The sequence below is a fragment of the Sus scrofa genome, chromosome 3 (assembly GCF_000003025.6).
Source record: "Sus scrofa isolate TJ Tabasco breed Duroc chromosome 3, Sscrofa11.1, whole genome shotgun sequence".
Classification (NCBI taxonomy): Eukaryota; Metazoa; Chordata; class Mammalia; order Artiodactyla; family Suidae; genus Sus; species Sus scrofa.
Genome location: NC_010445.4, coordinates 82,600,454 through 82,618,191, shown reverse-complemented (window position 1 = coordinate 82,618,191; position 17,738 = coordinate 82,600,454). Strand labels below are relative to the sequence as shown.

General features: G+C 40.3%; 1 long non-coding RNA gene across 3 annotated transcripts in view; it reads left to right on the top strand.

The window, feature by feature from the left end:
* LOC102159571 overlaps positions 1-17,738 on the top strand; it is a 599,549-nt gene that overhangs the window by 544,625 nt on the left and 37,186 nt on the right. For all 3 annotated transcript variants that reach the window (XR_002342937.1, XR_002342936.1, XR_002342935.1), the window contains one exon: positions 16,005-16,162. This is a non-coding gene — a long non-coding RNA (uncharacterized LOC102159571). The remainder of the gene's footprint in view (positions 1-16,004; positions 16,163-17,738) is intronic.

Below are 17,738 nucleotides of genomic sequence, written 5' to 3'. Positions count from 1 at the left end.
TGTTTCGAAATGAAATTCCTCCCAGTTGGGGCTAGTAATCTTTTAGCCACATACCCGGTTGGAGTTATTCCGGTGTGCACATGCTCCTTGCAAAAAGGAAGAAGGCAAGCTGCCAATCAAAAGACTAGTTGCGTGTTGCAGGCAGAAACCAGACTGGTTGGTGATAATTGTTGGCATAGTGCCCAGTACAGTGCCCTGTACACAGACATGCTCTAAAAATGCTTGCTGGGTCTGGTCAAGCCTTCCATATTCCAACTAAGAGTCCTCCTTTGAAGATGTGACATTGGTTCAACCTAGAACTAGAAGGAAGGCAGCAGTATGGACAGTCTCCAATTAGCTAGAAGATTTTAATCTGCTTTGCAGAACTAATCGAATGGTTGTGCTTCCCCAGTGTTCACATGAATTGCACCCTAGCTGGAGGTTAACGGACTAAACAATAGCGGCAGCAATTAAGTGGATGTAAATGAATGTGATAGGCTAATTCTCACAAGGAGAACATCAATGTGTCAGTGTCAATGCACTGGCGACTGGAATGAAAGAGGAATTGACTGGGATGAAGGTAATATGTAGCAATTTTGCAGGGATGTCCAGGCTTCAACTTGACTAGTTGGGAAATTCTTTGGATGTAGGCAGGAGGAATAAAAATAAGTAATGACAACAGTCCTTTTCTGTATATCGTCTTGTGGGAGGGTGAGAAAGAAAATGCCACACATTCACAGAAATGCATTTAAGGTATTATACCTCATGGTATACCTTAACTATGAAATAGATTGTTGGATGTGGAATTGAGTAAAACATAAATCTACCTACTATAAGAAGAAGGACAGTTTCATAACCTGGCAAGCTGAGAATTCAAAAGAGGACAAACTTCCCTGGCCTTTTTCATATTTGGAAATGGAGACTGATGGACAGAATAAACAGACTATAGCAGTTTATTGCTTCAGGGTTTCAGCAGAGTCTAGAAAAGACAGAAGTGGGAACTTCAGGTTTTTCTTAAGTTCTGTTCTTCAGCACTTTGATGATTTTAGGAAATTTCCACATCTATAGAATAGAGTGTGGGGCTTGGAGGGAATGTGAAATCTGTGAAGGTTCTGTCAGTTCTTTCTGGTTAAAGCATCTGCAAACATTATGTGAGCTGTTTGAAAGGAAAGTATTGTATGAATATAATGAATAGAGCCTGATGCCCTGCCTCCTGCTTCTTGGGTCATCTCAAAGGACCCCTTAAATCCACTGAGTGAAAAAAGGTCTGTGTCCACTCTTCAGATAGGGGGTGAGCTACCTTCTACCTTTCCTCATAAATCTGCAGAGGACATTCCTGGGTGTATTAGCTCCCTGGTCCTAAATGGACATATCACAGATGGGCCCTCTTGATATCACAGTGCATAGCTTGTCAAAAAATCAAATGATGGAGAAGAGTAGACCAGATGTGTAAATGAAGAAAGGGAATCACAATACAACACTTGGGATAAAATGTAAGTCTGCTGAAGAGTCATTTCTCAAAGGGCAACTGAGGCATTAGAGTAAACCAGGGGAAACGGGGCAAGACAAATAGATTGGTAGATTGAGAGAATGAAAAATAAATAAAACAAAGCAAAACATCTATTACCTGGAAAATAAAGGTGGATATATTTATTTATACTTCAAGTATTTTAGATATTAAAGAGAAAAATTTGGTCATGGCTGAAAATGGATCAGACATCTGAATATTTCCCTTGTTTTGGCTCAAATTCCAATTCTTATGTTAATGTAAAGAGTATGAAGGAAAGATGGAAAGAAGGAAGGAAGGGAGGGAGGAAGGAGAGAAAAAGAAGAAGAAAAGAAAAAAAGAAAAGAAAGGGGTCTAGGGTAAAACCTGTGGCCATCGTCAATGTTTGAAAACTACTTCTAGATATGGAAGAATATTTGCTCATTTTCCTAACAATAACATAACAGGTATATAATCTACGAATATTCAAGGGTGATAAACCAGAATTGACAGCAATATGCGGTCATTAATGCCAAACACTAGCCTATGCAGTCTTTGATCTTTATCTAAGATAAAATAATTAAACAGATTATTGAAGATAAAATGATTAAAATGGATAGACTGGCCATATTGAAAGCCATTCTAGTGGGCCTGTGACATCATGCCTACATAGTTTTTTTTCTCTAGTAGCAGGAGAGACTTACAGGATTTATTGCGAATTCAAGTTTTTTTCACCCCAGATTTCTCGCATGTCTTTCTATTGGATGAATGGTAGCATATTCTCTTTATTTAGAGAATGATAACAGAGCTGCGTCATTCGGAGTATGAATTTCGATTGGACTACACTGGACCAGGTGTGCTCACAGGACAAGTAGTGTGTACACACCACTTATATACCATCCCAGTCTTCTGTAGGTGGGCAGGTGACATATTAGCCTCTTCTAGAACTCAAAACATTCTTTCTCAGATTCTCAGGATTCTGTTCCAACTGCTGTGGACCAGTCACTGACTTCTCCACATGTGTTGTGAGGTTAATGAACAAAGACAAGTTGCTTTTTTGACCTCAGTGTGTAGAAGCCATCAAGCGTGCTTTCCCAGTTTCCATTACTTGACACTCACTTCTGACACATGAATCATATTTCAACATACAAGTGCACAGGTTCGATATGAAATACACCTATCCCATGTCCTTGGCAATGTGTGCCGACTCATTGGGGTTGGAATTTACAGAACTGGGTTCCTGCAACATTCCATCTAGGTCTGTAAACTCTAGTGAAGTGAACTGAACTGAAGCTAGAAGCTTTCTAATTGATCAACAAAACACTTCTAAGGAACATAAGGGACTTTTCAGTAGTCTAGTATGGAATTTTAAAAAACGAAGTCACGGTGTTTAATAACTTACTAGGGAATGCAGTCATCCTCTCTTCTGCCCAGCCCCCTCCCTCCATGATCTTTATTAGCTTTGTCCTGACAATCTGACCTTCCTGAGCTCTACCGGGTCCTGACAGCCACATAAAACCCACAAACAAATAGGATACCAGTGCAGCCTTTTCAGATTTAGGATCATGTTCAAGCTTATGAATCAGATTTTTCTATGTGTGGACATGACAACTATGGAAAAACTGTAATTTAGGACATATTCTCTTTATCCTTTTATGTAGAATTTCACTTTAATGTGATGCAAATGACAGTAAGAAATACATTCAGTGAATGTTAAAGCCTTCCCATTAAAAATTCTGTATGCATTTTACATTCTAATTCATGTACAGTCAAAAACCCTGATAAAATCACAGTGCTGATTTGACTGCTGCACTTATCGTATTAATGAGGATACTTTATGCCTTTTGAAAATTGGGATATGGTCCATTATGTGATTGTAAATGATGTGATTGTATCACATAAATTTGTTATTCAATCCCACCCCTCCCTCCAGTCAGCTTTGTATATAAGAAGATTCATTGGTGAGCCAGAACCGAGCCTGGAAAACTGAACTGCAAATTAGACTTTTCTTCTTTTGTCTTTATTTCCATTTATAGAAAAGAATATAATAAACATGCACGTGTGTGTGTTTGTGTGTGTATGAGTATATACGTGCTTTTTTCTTCTTCTTCTTTTTAAAAATTTCCCTAAAGCCACTGGGAAAAACTTATCAAGGAAGTCAAAATGAAAAAAGGAAACAGCCGGGCCTGAGGCTCCTGGAGATTCGTAGCCCTTTCCCCATCAGCCACCACAGCCTCCTTCCACTTCTTGGCCAGTTATGGATTGACTATTGCTGGGAAATCTTCCCTCCTCTCTTCTTACGACAAGTGAAAGCTTTGAGAACAGTTCTTGGCCAAGGTTTCCTGCTTTTGAGTTGTGTTTGCATGCCTACAAATGTGCACTCCTCTTCCTATTGATGTATTTTTCTGTCTTGCCCGCCTTATTACTCATCATTACTCCCGGGAGCACCCAGTGGGGATGATCTGTGAACACAGATGCCAGAATCCTTTGGCTTCTTTCTGCTCCTGTACCTTCTGTTTCTGAATCTGAGGCATAGATGTCTACCTTGGTAAAGGTCAAAGAGCTATTTTTTTTCCCCTCCTGCCCATCGCTAATGACATAGACGCCTTACCTGACATCAACATCTCCAGAGTCCCCACAGAACAAATTAGAGCCCTGACCACAGAAGTGGCTTCAGAAACCTCAGATTAAAACAAAGAAGGGGACCCCCAGCCCACGGCAAGACGGAGGAATAGCTGTCACAGCCTCCCAGGGCTACACTCTTAATTGTCCCTTTAATGATGGCCCCTCGTCTTATCTTGTGATCATCTGGAGAATCCCACAGATGGAGGTGCCTTCTGCTTGTCCAATCCCTGGCAATTGTCAGTTGTTGCCTGTACCTCTGTGTTTCTTAAACATTTGGTTTGAGATTCCTGAGCACTTCTTTTTCTTTATTCCTGAAAAAAAAAAAAAAAAAAAAATCTCTTGTTGCCCGGAACCTGGAGGAAGTGGCAATGCCCTTCACAAAGGTGTGGAGTCCTTGAGTTTGGAAATGCAAATGCCTGAGTCCTTCTCCCCAACCTGGCAATCTTCCATTTTGGACCCTTGTTCTTATTCATCTTGGAACCTGACCTTTAGGCTTTATCAAGTGCTATATTTTCCCAGACCTCAGCTGTAGTGAATGAAACTGCTTTTTTTTTTTTTTTTTTTAAGGTCTGTCTCTGTCATGTTATAACATCAAAAATACAGCATCATGTGTTCCTTCCACCCTGTTCCCATTCAAAAGGAGAGATGCCATAGGGAATGATTTGCATAGAAGAACACAAATAATATTATAAATTTTATTTTGTAAATGGCTTATGGGAAAACATAAGTTGCTTGACTATGATATACTGAAGGATCACAGGAGGGTCTTTCATGATGGGAGGTAGGTTTCTTGCCTTATTTCAGATTCAAGGCCAATAAGAACTTTATACAATCTTCTGGACAAAGCTTGATACATCCTAATCTCTGCAAATCCACTCTGTTCTGTTCACCGCTCTCCTTATTAATCAGTTCTACAGAGCTGTACCCTTCTCAGTACTGTTACACACACTGCATTTTTATGCTTCTGTTACTGAGTGGCCTTTTCTATATTTTTGCTTTATCTTGCATTCAATTACTCACAGCTTGGTCTATAGAATCGGATACCATCGCTGCTTCCATTTAGGCAACTGCATATTATGTCATCTTGCTTCATATATTTTACTTCTCTCTCTTTTAGGAGGAAGCTCATTTGAGATGTCTTGGCTCTGCCTTTGGGGAGAAATTATTTACCTTCTTTCATTCAGCCTGAAATTTGTCTCCTCACTCCCTTTGTTAATAAAAATTAAAAACAAAAACCTTATTTACATCTCCTCAGATCCTATTCATTAGCTCAATTGTTGTAGTTTTAAGAAAGACCAAGTCATTTTCTTGCTTTTGATCATTGCTGGTCTGTTTCATGGGGTTCGCAAAGCCACATTCACAAGTCTGCCTACTTTCTTCAGGAAGCTTTTTTCTTTTTCGCTGATGCGCAGCATCGTGGACGTGGTCCATTTCCCTTTCACACAGAGGAAATACGGCTAAACACCCCCCAACCCATAAGGGAGCAGAAAAAGATATGAGGCCTGGAAGTATTGCTTATCACCTTGGACTCTATATCTGAGTCTGAAGGCAGCTTAGCCATACCTGGTTCTATAAGAATGTGCCCTGATTTTTCTTCCCTTGTCTTTTCTAGCGTTTTAAGAGTCCCTTATATTTTCCTATCCAAGATGGATCTCCCCTTTGCTCTGTGGCAATGCTGAGTAAATCAGGGTGTGGAATATTACCCACGCAAGCCACTCTCTGAGAGGTATTGCTGGCTGAAGCCATGCTGTTCATATGCTATTCTATACCCAACTGTGGATAATAACAGAATTGATTTTACTGGAGGAAAGACAAAGGAACCTCAGGGCTGCTTTCTGCATTACTTTGTTCTCAGGTTATTCTGCTCTGAATGGTAAGCTCTCTCACTAAAATAGTGGGTCACATTTAGCTTCCTTTATGGCAAATCCCCTGTGGGGAAGCTTCTGGCATTGGGAGATGAGGTGTTACTGTTATGTATGCATATGTGTGTGTGTTATCAAGTTATAGCATGAGTAAGCTTATGTTTGCAACTCCCTATAAATAATTTTTTAATTATTCTATTAAGAAAATAAATATTAAGCTGGAGACTAAAACTTGGCTTTCAGATCCTCTAAAAGTTGAGTTTGAAGAAGATGATTGTTTAATAAATTGTAATATGACCGCAAGTAAACCAACCTACATAAATTATAAGGGCAGTACTGCTAACAGCCACTATAAATTGAGTGGTTAATACTACTCATGCATGTTCCAGTTGCTTCATGCTTTTTTAATTCACTAAATCCTTACATCAACCCCATTAGGCATATCTTACTATTATCCCTTAAAAAGGGCTCGAGGTAGAAACTGAGGTATGTAGAGAAGCTATTTTCCTTGTTCAAGCCATAGGTGATAAATGGCAGATCCAAGAGTCAGACTAGGTACACTGGCTCCTAAGTCTTGACTTTTAAACACTATACTTGCTATTTCATTAAGAGAAAAATCTATAACCTCTTGCTTAGTGAGCATACAGTCAAAAAGATATTTTACACATAATTTAGGGAAATTCTGATGAAATAATGTGCAACTGTAATGGTTTCTTTCACTCCTGGTACCTTATTTGTGATTCTTTCAAGTGAGTATCCCTAAATGTTAAAATAACAAGTTTTTTTGAATAATGTAGAGAACTCAGGAAAGTTAATAATATTAACAGCTGTTATCTTTAGACAAACAAACAAAAAATCCAAGTCTGGTGTATTTGTTATATGATTCCTTGCATGATTACTTTCAATTTGCATCTCTGTCTCACTCCTTAGGTTCTGTTGATGCTTACTGAGGCCTTTATGAAGGTGAGAAGGTACACACCCATTGACAGTGTCTCTGGAAAGTATATAGAGAGAATTAACAAGAAGTCTCAGATTTTGCCGGTGCTTAAAACGTGCATTACCAGATGTATGTCCTAGGGCTGAGCTTCACCATCAGAGGTTTTCAAAGAAAGATGCTGAAGGTTTAAGAGTCCACCCTCACATCAACTTTCTGGGCATTGTTCATGTCAGGTGGGATTCTTTACCTCAGTAAACCCGGGAGCTGCCATGAATGTGCTAGGGATTCCTGCATATACACAGACAAAGAATGCATTAGATGGCCTGGAATTTTGAAAGTTCAAGGAATATTGGATTTTATATATTATCTATTCCTTGCTGAAGATAACTTGTTTCTAGGACATATAACATTAAGCATAGGAATAGAATGTTCTGTTGATCTTGAACAAATTTACCCATCACAGTGTATGAAAATGCATTAAATTGGTAGTCAGAAATTACAAATTAGTGCAAGTTAGCATAAGTATCACAAAGCTTTCAGTAGGGGGCAAAAAAGTCTTTATATCTGGTTTTAGCTCCAAAGAAGTCTTCACTATTGAATCAATACATCAGATTAAGAATAAGTAGAGTCCCAAAGTCAAACCATCCTATCAAAATAATTATCTTTAATTAATATAATTATTGATCATGTAGTAGAAGTCACTGTCTAGATGATATAAGGCTTTTAGGATTTCATGGGAATGCTTTACAACTTAATTATGTTTCCCTGGGAGATTATAACATAATTCAATTTATTTTTCCCATGTGCTTCATCAATCATTATGTGAATAGAAGGAATATCAGAATCTCATTTCTATGTCAATTCCTGCCGAATTTACGCAAGTAGTACAGAGCTGATTAGAAGACACAGTCCATCCCACGTAGGGATGATCCCCTACTTCAGTGCAGTGTTGGTGCCACATGCTGTTGGTTTTGTAGTATGTGGTGAGGCTAACTTCAAAGAGCCTGAGATAGCTGTGTTCCAGCTTTTAGAGCAGACCAAGTCAAGGGCTATGAAAGTTTCCTTCTTAGATGTGTTAGGAGCTGTGCTCTTCTCTGGGTTTTGGTTTGCTTATCCAAGGAGGCAGAAGTTGCCTAAGTTTTCTTAAACTTGCAAAGCTCAGTGCTCTGGTTTTGCTTGCAGTTTAGCTTTCCAAGTGTCTACAGGGGTGCATCTCCAAGTTTAAGGTCCTTAGGAATCACTGAGGATCTTATTTGAATGCAGAATCTGATTCAGTAAGTCTAGGTGGGACCTGGGTTCCCACCTTTAACAAGCTCCCAGGTGATGCTGGAGCTGCTGGTCTGTAAGCCACACTTCTAGTAGCAAGGGGCAGATGAGGCACAGGGTCGGGAGGGGGGGGGCAGGAAGGCAAGCTCTTCATCTTCCTTTGGTAACACATCCATTGGCTTCCCTCCCAGATCTGGCATTCTAAACTTCCTTCTGCATAGCACTGTAAGACACCTCCTCTTTCTATTTCCACCAAGCAGAAATGGGGTTTCAAGAAGACTGAGTGTGTCCACATGGAGTACCAAAATCCCTTCTCCAAAAGGAAACCACAGAGCTTATCAGGAAAGATGTGTGCCTCTAATATCAGCCATCGCCAGCCTGCTGAACTATGAAATAAATGAGGTGGAGTTTAATTTTAGGGTCTACAAATTTGTAATGTGTTCATCATTCCTGTTGCCATTTTGCATGGCAGGATGAAGTTGACAGACATGTTTTGTGAGGAGAGCTGCATTTAAGTTCTGGTTTAATGAAGCACTTGCATCCCCTCCCATCCCTCCTCTAATCTCTGCTCTCAGCCACGACAGAAGAGAGATGCCACTCGTGATAGAGGTTTTCACAATTGGAAACTGCCTCTCTTGCCTTCCTAGGGGCGGGATCTTCGGGGGATTTTCCCAAGCCGGACTGCGGGCCGGTCTCCCAGCAGAGGGCGCACTGCCCCAGTGCCTTGGCCCCAGAGCAGTTTCCTCCTCTTTTGGGATTGACTGTTCTCCCAGTAGGCTGGTTAAGAGCTGCAGGAAGGTCAGAAATGGGCTCTCACCAAGAGAGGAGATGAAGAACATTTTAAGGGAGAAAATCAAACCAAATCATTTCAGATCTGAATCAGTGACTTTTAAAATGAAAGGTCTACCTGGTTACTGTTAATGGGCAGTTTTTCCTAATTCTCAGCGATTCCAAGACAAACTTTTCTTTCTTAAAGCTTCCCTGAACCTTGTATTGTCCAGTATTTGTATCTTTCACTTTAATGAGTGCTAAATAAGAATTATATAAAGAATTTTAATAATTCTCACTGGACAGTTAATTAAGCAGTGAGAAGCCTTTAGAACTGTTACTTGTCCTGCCTTTTACAGACAAGTGCTTCTGCAGATTCCAAGGAAAGAGGTCACATTTATACATATATATAAAATGATGTGTGGGTTAGTAATTTTTCTCAGTAACAAATGGCCTCCCTAACGAGCTGAAATAGTGAAATAAAAATCCACCTTTTTGTGGCCCACTTTCCCTGAACTCTTCTCTCCACTTTCCTTAAACTTCTTTGCACAGGAAATGAATTCCCTCTACCTTTGGGGGTCGGGGGTGGGGGTGGGGGGGTAAAGAGTGCTTGAATGGTTGATCTCAAGTTTTCCAAATGTTCTATTCCTCTCTAAATCATATGGGCACGACCCAGACCAGTCATTCATTACAACCTTCTTTTCTTTTCTTTCTTTCTTTTAAAAAACAGCTTCTGTTTTTCCTCATTTTTGATGGATCCTACCACAAACTTCAGCTAGAGTGAGTGCAGACGACCATAACATTACTCTCACATAGAGGGTATTTTATTAAGTCCAGCAGTTAAAAATGTACAAAGTTCCTTGTAATAATCCATTCATTCTGTTCTCGCCTGATTCTTGGAGTAAGCCTGCACAATTATTCAAATCCCAGCTTTTAGCTACAGCATACACCTCGCCATGGGGCTATGCCTCTGTAATCTTGCTTTGGTCTTGCATGTCAAATGGAATTAACTCCCATAAGAAATGTGTGCGAAGACAACCCAAAGTGTCTAATCCTGCTGCTGTCTTAAATTTCTGAAACTCTGAGCTGTCATCTTTTTCTATTGCTTTGTTGAAGTTCTCACTTATGCTTCAGTCCAGCCAAAGCTGAAGTTTAGGAACATTTGCATTTTTATATATTTTTTTTCAGTTATGCTCTCTTTTGGCCTTTTCACATGTTCTCTTTGTAGTAGAAGGTTTTTTTTTTTTTTTTTTTTTTTTTTTTCCTTCCTTCAAATTCCAAGACCATTTTATACACAGTGGAATTTCAGCAGGAGGTGAATTCACTTTTTCTGAGAGTGTACACAGGTTTAAACACAGACAACTCTAGGTTGTGAAGATTCACAAGCCAAATCCAAAGAGATATGGGCAAGGGTGTGTGTGTGTGTGTGTGTGTGTGTGTGTGTGTGTGTGGTATGAGAGAGGAGAGAAAAACTAATGATATCATTATTACTATACCTTAACCACTCAACCTAGCTAATCACAAAAACTAATTCTGACTCAATTGAATCTCAAACTGCATCATCTCCTTCATGAATAAAATGCTTGGTGAAATGAGCTTGGTTAGTCTACTTGCATGTCATATTAAGAGTAGATTAGCTTGGCGAATTTCAGGGGCTCTCTTCCTTCTCTAGGGGACATACTGTTTTAAAATACTTTCCTCTTCCTTCATCACCATATCCTGAACTCTATATACCCTGTCCTGTACTTCCTAGACACGAGGAATCTGGAAAAATACTCAGTATCTGGAACACAAAGCAAGCACTTAAGTATTTGTTGAATTCCTTTGAATAGGTAAGAACAGTTTATTCTATTCTTTCTGAGTGACTTATCCTATTGCCTCAATTTATAAATTATATCTCTCAGTCTGGATATGAAAGTTACCTGGGTTTTCCTAAACTTCCCTCACAGCCTGTGTGTTCATGTTTTTAAAGCACCAGTTACTCAGCACTGTGAATGTTTCGAGGTGTCTTGACTAAGTGAGGTGTGGAAGGGTAAAACTCGGACTTGGTGTGGTGGATATTTAATAAGTGGTTAACTGCAGCATTCTTTATTTGAAAGTTAATTAAGGCCACTAGCTGACTAGGCTTGTGCAGAAAACATGTTCATGGTTTAGCCATGGAAACAGTCACAACAATACTCAGCCAAAAATAATGGTCTTAAGAGACAGTTTTACTGATCATTCTTGAATGTTCATGGTTTGTTTTAATAAAAGGATTTTCACATTTTGGAGAAAAGACCCAGTTATACCAGCTCCTTTTGAGACTTGAAGGTTGCACTTATGCCCAGGCCAGTAGAAATTAAGATGAAGAGTGATATGAGGGGACAGCCACCTGACCAAATTGTGTTTGTAAAGCTGTGTTCAAAAATGTCTCTTTTAAGATAATCATCTGTTATGTTCTCTTGAGTCTTTGCTGTTAATAATGACCTTTATTATGTAAATGCAACTAGTTTGGGCAGAGATAAGTTAACTCTCTAGCATCGAACAGCTTATTCTTTCCAAATTGGGTTTGAGTTTGTAGAAGAGCCCTCCTTTACTGACAGACAGTAGAATTTGACTTATGTTTCTGTGGGCTCATTGTTTCTTCATGAGGAGAGTCCTGTAATAAGACAATATATTTTACTGTACAATGTATTACTTTGGCTAATAGGATCGAAAAACACATTAAATGTAAATGTCTTTTCAGCATCAAACATCTGAATGCTATTCTAGGATCCAGTGATATTTAGTGAAGCTGAACTAGGTGAAGCAGTGATACCAGGCAAATGTGATGAAAGCATAACTAGGTAAAGTGGTATCAAGGATGCCAACATGATTCTGGGGCTTGGTTGTGCTGGTTGATGTCAAGTTGTTTTTAATGCAATAATAAGAATTCTGTTTGAAATCAGTCTGTAATGACATACTGTAATCTTGAGCCATGAATCCTTCCATTTAATTTTAAACTATCTTACTGACATTTGAGCATATCGAGTGCAGGTTTTACAAGAATCCATCCCTTGCCTTCCCATCCATTTGCACTCTGATGGGGCTTTCTGGGCATATCTCGAGTGGAATTTTGAGGTCAAGTGACACTTCATCCTTGGCAGGACTTGGTAAGAGGAAAAATGACACAACAGAACAAGTATTCTCACCACCTTCCAAGATCTATACGTCATATCTTGCTAATGCCATCACTGAACCACATGGAGATCATAGCCCAGTCTTAGAGCCATAACAGTTCAGGTCTAGATTTAAAACATCTGCCTTTTTATCCTGGCCATCTTAGCATCAGAATATTCTAGACAAAATGGACCTGGAGTTGTCAGCCCTTCAAGTTCTCACTTGTGGCTCTTTTTAGCCCCAAATGAGCTAACATACAGTCTCTGCCAGTGTCAGTTGAGGTTTTCAGGTACCATTTTTCTCATTAAATGAATACCATTTTTGTTGGTTTGTTCCTCTTCCTTCCCCCTCTCCTTTCATTTTTGTTATTTGTTCTAATTTCATGTGAGATGCCCAGCATCTGACTATAATCAGGTGAAGAGGCTCGGGAGACTTCCAGCAAGAGCAGGTCTCCTGAAAAGGGCCTTTTGGACATAGCAGAATGAGCCTTTATTTATTATCGCAGGGATAACAAAACCAGGAGTGAGCAGGACTGTGCAGCAGCCGTCCTTTTTAAGCAGCAGCAAGTTAGTGAAATGCCTCTGTCCCTTGGGTGTGAACAGACCGCCCCTTGGCTCAGTGGTCCTGCTGTCCCTGGCTACTGGCTCTCTGGGCCAACAAAAACAAGCATAACAAAACATACAGAGATCGTGTCAACAGAAACCCTCTCTAGGAGCTTAGCATTGGGAAGTAGACTGGATTTGCAGGCCATACAAAGGCTTTGGGCAAGGTTTCATTGGCCATGGCCTCATACCCAATGCTGTGACTTCTGTCCCGAGGAGGGACAGACAGCTGATAAGCACATATGATTAATTTGTCCATGATTCCCCATGTATCACATGAAGAATATTAGAGAGGAATAAAGACTGTACTTTGCAAAGAATTACCTGGGTTTACATTCTAGGTTTTTACTCTGAGAACATGATTCTCTTTAAGTCTCAGTTTCTTCATTGATCAAACTGGGGAAAGCAGAAGTTCCCATTGTGGCTCAGTGGTAACAAGCCTGATTAGTGTCCATGGGGAGTGGGTTTGATCCCTGGCCTCGCTCAGTGGGTTAAGGATCTGCCATTGCCTTGAGCTATGGTTTAGGCTGCAGACACTGCTTGGATCCCGCATTTCTGTGGCTGTGGTGTATGCTGGCAGCTATAGCTCTGATTCAGCCCCCAGCCTGGGGACTTTCATATGCCACGGATGTGGCCCAAATAAATAAATAAAAACTGGGGAGAGCAGTATTTTCTACTCTGAGTGTGGCAAACAAATGAAGCACAAATATGTGTTATTATTGAGAAAAATAGCACAATATTTATACCAACATAGTTTGGTGTGTGGAGCCAAGCATGGATGTGAACATGCTTGAAAAATAGGGAAGCCCTGTAGAAATATAAGATATTATTATCATTCATATGATTATTAGCTTCAAACGATTAGGTCAGTTTTCTGCACAACAGAAAAGGGGTGGTGATCCTCATTCCCAAATTCAAGCCTGGATCTACCACCCCCAGAGTTTTTCCTGCTTTCTTGCAAAAGAGGATGCTGCTCTTGTCTGCTTCTTCACTTCACAGAAATGCCACAGAACAGCTTAGTAAGAGGCGACGGAAGGCAGAATCCCCAGGGTCCTTCATGCAGCAGATATTACAATAAGCAATTATCTTGGGTATTTAATGTTCATGTGCAGTGTGTTTCCAGGGAGGGTTGAGAAAAAGTCAAAAGTTCATGATTGTCTGTGGTTTAGTTCTTGCAAGAGAGAAGCATGATGAAGTGGGAAACTGACAGCTCTAACCTATCCGATGATAACCAGTGTCACCGGCTCTATGGTTTCTTCAGGATGTGGAGATATTAGCTTTTCTGTAGTTGGTAGCCAAGTAGGTATTTGGTCAATGTAGTTGCTTCATTCTGCCTCAGACATCTGCCTAAGACTTCTATGCATAAAGAGAGATAATAGACTCCTTAGGAAATCAAGGTAGTGCAGAGGAAGAAAGAAAAGAACTGATCAAATCTATGGCTCAGGCATGTTTGTTCTCTGTAACCCTATAGCATTTAACCCAGGGGCTGGCGGGGGTTGGCTTTGTTGAGTATGGCATGGTTGAAAATAGTTGTGGAAGACTGAGACCATGCCATCTTTTCCTTTTTCTTTTTCTTCTTAAGGTAACATTTCACTCTTAAACCTATACAGAACCTATCACAGTGCCATATACAGAGTGAGTACCCAGTGCTTTGGGGTCCCCAAAGAAAACCGTCAGAACATTGAACACTCACCTATGAAATAAAATAGAAGGCCCTGGAAGTGTTAACAATGTCTAGATCATGGACAGAATACAGTAGGGGCAGGTTCCTGGCAGCCTGTGGAGTAACCAAACCCTTGAGCTTTTAATCATCACTAGGGGAGGACTGGCATATTCTGAGGCTCAAGTAGCAGCTGCCTTTGCAACCCACCTCCAGAAACCTATTTGTGTGGGAGCTAGGGGGAATGGAAAAGCAGAAAGTAGAAGCTACTTACATTCTGTGTGCCTCTGGGTCCTCATCTGTAAGATGGGCTCTATAGCTTTTTGAGTCCCAGAGTCATGGGAAATGAAGGTTAAGCCTCATCCAGTTACCTGGCTCAGAGGAAGCACTCAACACAAAAGGAAGTGATTTTTTTTTTTAATTGGGAGGGAGCACATAACTCTTGTCTTTGGAGGGCCTCTTCTCTCTCCCTCTCTGTCTGTCTCTTCCTCCCAGCCTTTGAGGCATTTTTGTAATAATTGGCTCTGGGGCTTGGCATCTATCTGTAGAGAAATACTTTTTTGTGAAAGGGCTCTGAGGTGGTGGTGTGAGGCATTTATTAGTGATCTAAGGCAACATAAGTTGCCTCTGGTGTTTATTGACTGTTTCTAGCTGGAGGCACAGAAATGCACAGGCACTAAAGGGTGAGTTACTGTTGGTTGCTACTCTCTGGGCCAGCAGGGACTTGGCCAGCTCTTGGAGGACAGTGTGTCTTGCATCAATCAACAGTGACCCTTCTGGCTGAATATATCTAGGCATAAAGAGGCTCCTAAATTAGCCTCTGTTCTCCTTAGCTGGATGGATGGAAGATGAAATGCAATCACTGGAGTGGGAGGAAATGTATGTGTGGTGGAGGGTTGAGCTGACCCTGGAAATTCAGGCTGATCCATGCTGCCCCACACAAATCTGAAATGATCTTGTTTCTATGAGCCTATGATAGTATACATATTTAATAAGTTGACGTCATGGGAGATGAGGCAGGGCATAGAAGATGCAGGGATAGAGGAGAATTAACAGAGGGAAAAACACCCAGAACTATGTGTCTGATGAATGAACTAAAATAGAGCAAGTGTGGCTTAGGACTCACTCCCACACTTTTTCCGACGTATGTATTGATGAGATGAACATGGCTTGGGGTAGAGGTATGAGGTGTGGGATTAGGCCAGCTGATCAGCTTTTCATACCATCTAAAAAACTCTCATGTGTTAATGAACAATTTCATTGCCTATTAATTTACCTAAGCCAGCTAAAGATTTTGCTGGACTCCCTAAGAGCCAAGAGTCACGTATAAATTGCCCTTCCAGGACATGTTGGTGGCATCCTAGAAATAATGCTCTAGTTTTGCAGAAATGTTCGCCTATACTCAGGAATTCTTCTTCTGCTTCCTCCTCCCTAGCTGTAATTTCTCCTTTGGTCAAAAACAAACAAACAAAAAAAGAAAAGGGAAAAAAAAAAAGTACTCTCCAGGTAAAAGCCCACCTTTGAGCCTCACATTTTCTAGGTTTTCTCTGTGGTCTAATGGCATTTATTTCAATGCCTGTTTGAGAGCCATTCGTACTCAAAAAGGATGGTGAGAGCATAAGAAATCCGTGAACTCAGTACTGTTTCCTGCTAAGAGACATGTCCTGTGCTTGTTTTCTAGAAGGCATCAGACCGGGACACTGAGTCCTGTTCCAGATGGGTGTATCACAGAACCACTTCCAGGATGGTAGGGTCACCCCAGAGCCTATGGATCCAGAAAATGTGATGATGCAACACATACCCAACCTTGCTTCTGCCAACGTGGATTCAGGGCGCCTGGTAGGCATCACATGTACTTGAACTCTGCAGAACTATGAGAAGTATTCCCTTCTCAGAGTTTCCAGGGCCTCTCAGGATTATCTTCCTTGAGGGGATAAGATGTGAACCTCAGAGGCTTGTGGTGGTTTGGACACTCTCGAGGATTCCTTCTTAATAATAACAATTAGCATTTATGGGGCACTTAATGAGTACCAGGAGCCATTGTAGGCACTTCACATGTATTGATGCGTTTAAATCTCTCAAGAACCCTGTGAAATAAATTCTGTTATAATCCCTACTTAAATGAGGAATGTAAGTCAAAGAGAGGTGAAGAAATGTCTTTGAGGTCATATAACTAATAAGTGGTAGAGCTGGAATCTGAATCCCTGCCCTCAGACTCCACATTATATGCTCTTAACCATTAAAGCATACTTATTTTGCTATAGGCTTATACTGGGGAGCCTGGACAGTGAAGATGGACCCTTTGCAAACAGATTATCTTTTTACATGTGGAGAGGGCTTCCAAGTCCATCCAAATTTGGAACACATTCTTAGAATTTCTTTTCCTTCTGGGATTTCTAGGTCTTCCTCATCAAACAAACAACAAACGACCCAAACACTAGAAAGAGTTTCCAGATTTAAAGGAGTTTTCCCAATTGGAGCTCATTTATAGGACAGCTTTTCACAATATAAATACAGGAAGCAACCTTGGGGTTCCCCCTGAGGAGACCAAGAGCTCCCATGTACTTGTGACTCCACTGAAGAAGGTCTCTTGCTCTGAACAGCAGCAAAGGATGCAGAAAAATGTCAACCTGGAGGGGTGTACCATGTTGTCACAGCCATGGGATAATGTTATATAACCGTGAGCATTCAGGAATGTCAGGCAGTGACTCCATTTACTTCTGTTTGCAAATTCATACAGGAAGGACCTTTGAAATTTGTGCTATGTGAAGATACAGCTTACTTCTTCCTCGTGTCCGCTCCCACTCAGGCCCTCCTCCCCCTCCTCCTACCCTCAATACCACTATGCCTTTTTAAAGTCCTTTAAAGTTTTCAAGTGCTTTCATATACATACTCCATTCTTTATGTCAGGTCAGGGCAAAATTTTATTGCATTTGGCCAAAGGCCATTTTGAAACTTTAAGAGAAAAAAGAAGATACAACATGATCTTTGATATAAAGGGATTGAAATAGAGCAAAGTTAAAGCTTGAAAGGATTTATGAGTTTAAAAATTATGTATATATAAATACATATAAATAGAAAATTATATACCTATAAAAACAGGATTGACTGAACAAATACTTCACATGTTTTTAAAAAACAGTTGGGGTTTAGACAAAAACAACTAGAAGATATAAACAAGTGATTTAAAAATAGTATATATCCATCTTTGATTTTAAACAGCTAATACATGCTCATTGCAGAAAAACTGAAGGATGTGAAAAGTGAAAAATCAAAAATATAAACGTCCATAATCTCATTATCCAGGCAAAAAAAAAACATGATTACCGGATTCTCTATTCTGTTCCATTGGTCTGTCTGTCTGTTTTGATACCAGTACCACACTGTTTTGATGCCTGTGGATTTGTAGTATTTC